General features: G+C 51.9%; 1 pseudogene; it reads right to left on the bottom strand.

Moving 5' to 3' along the window:
- The window catches only part of LOC108803236, a 28,000-nt pseudogene extending 26,819 nt beyond the window's left edge, over nt 1–1,181 (bottom strand).
- Between the last annotated feature and the right edge of the window lie 878 nt (nt 1,182–2,059).

Below are 2,059 nucleotides of genomic sequence, written 5' to 3'. Positions count from 1 at the left end.
CACCTCACATCACAGTGCCAACAATGAGCGCCCAATGTGTACATCATCGCCAGCACCGGGCATGGCCTCCACCTCACATCACAGTGCCAACAATGAGCGCCCAATGTGTACATCATCGCCAGCACCGGGCATGGCCTCCACCTCACATCACAGAGCGGCAATAAATGGGTCACAAGGCAGACTATGGGCACAGAGGCCTGGCACCAGTACCTGGGGTGACAATGTGAAATGTACAGCCAGCATGCATCTGAATTCAATGTACAATAATATCAACATTCAACACTTCATTCACATAGAGTGAATCCATAATGAGCAAAGGGTCAGGCAGCACAATACTGCCAGCATGCAGCAGACTGGCACACGCATTCAGGATGTGGATAGGAAGCAGTCAGCCCACATCACTAGGAATCCACAGACTACTGGGAGCTGAGCACACCCTGCCTGGTCCACATGTCTACGGGAAGCAATAAATGGGCCAACAAGCATCAGCTCATCAGGAAGTTCCTGGTGACCTCACATTCAGCATGCATCACCCTCAACACACAACATGGAATGAAATGTATAATGTCATATCGATTTATAGATGCCATATCCTCATAGATAAAGGTATTCAATAAAACAGCACCGGAGCATTAAAGGCACAATACTGCCAGCATGCAGCAGCCTGGCACACATAGTCAGGATATTGTTGGGAAGCAGCCAGCATACATCACCTGAATACACACACTATATCTGAGCGCTCCCTGCCTGCCTCATACTGATGGACTCCATAAGGATGTCAGTGTAATCTGTATGGCAGCAATAAATGGGCCAGACTACAGCAGGGGGCATCAGTCAGGATGACACTGGGGACACACAGCATGCATCACTATGAATACACAGAGCAATCATCACACTGCCAGCACCCACTGACCGGCTCCCTGGCATGGACCTAATGCAGAACTCCCATAGCCTGCAATAAGATAGGGAGGAGGCAGGCAGCAGCAGCATCTAAGGGGTTAATAAGCAGCCTAGAACCAGCACACAGAGATGAATGGAGGAATAGGCAGTCACCCCCGGGTGGCATTGTTTGGGGTGGGCACCGGGCAGCACTGACCTGCTGTGTCCTGGGCTCGGTGCAGCTCTGGCAGTGACTGGCTGGGCTGGGCTCCTCTGCGTGCGCCTCTCACAGCACCTTGAAACGGGAGAGACACAGGGGGGCGGGTTTCCCGGGCTGACTGACCTGAGCATCCACCAATAAGCGGCAGGACGCTGACAAGCATGCTAGGGTGCGCGCAAGGCAGAGACTCTGATAGGCCAGCTGGAGCCGTAGTTCTGTTGTTCCTTCTATTCAGTAATATCGCAGAACCTTGGGACTACGTGTCCCGGCATGCAGCGCGGCGAGCGTCTGGCGAGACTGGGAGGAGTCTGCGCATCCCTGTGATGGGGGGAATCGCCTTACCGGTTGCCATGGAGACCTCTGAGGTACCTGACAATGAGGGAGAGGCGGCCCAGCCATGTGTTACACCCCCCCGGGGAGAGCAGACATTACCCCTGCTGGGGCAGAACACACCAGCTGCCATCTGTATGTGCCCAGCTACAGCCTGGGAGGGAGGAAACCATGTCCTCCATAATAGTTATATCCATCTGACCTGTAGAGAAACCAGACTGTGCACCACAGGAGCTTACACTCTAATATCCCCCCTATACATGTATATAGCTCTGACATATACCGCAGTGCTTTGCTGGGGGGTCCCATATTTATGATGACAAGGGCCTCTTTCCCACAACTCTGGCCCTGTGGGGGTCCATGGGTGGGGGCTTACTGAAATCTTAATTTTGAAAGGGGGCCCCTAGATGTCACTTCCGCTGATTGAATTAGTAAGGGGTGCATAGTACCCCTACTCATTCACAAAGAAATAGAAGGGCAGACACATATTGACAAGCGCTTTATTAAAAATAAAGTCCCATGCTGCACATTCATTGTCAGTTATGTTATCCATTGATGCAGATCCCCATCAATGAGGGTGAATGATGTCCACTAACTGCCAGGACAAAAAAAGTGCAACACATCTACACC

Source organism: Nanorana parkeri, unplaced genomic scaffold (assembly GCF_000935625.1).
Source record: "Nanorana parkeri isolate BGI_ZX_2015 unplaced genomic scaffold, ASM93562v1 scaffold3518, whole genome shotgun sequence".
NCBI lineage: Eukaryota > Metazoa > Chordata > Amphibia > Anura > Dicroglossidae > Nanorana > Nanorana parkeri.
Note: the sequence above shows the minus strand (reverse complement) of the source record. Positions and strands in the feature narration are given on the sequence as shown.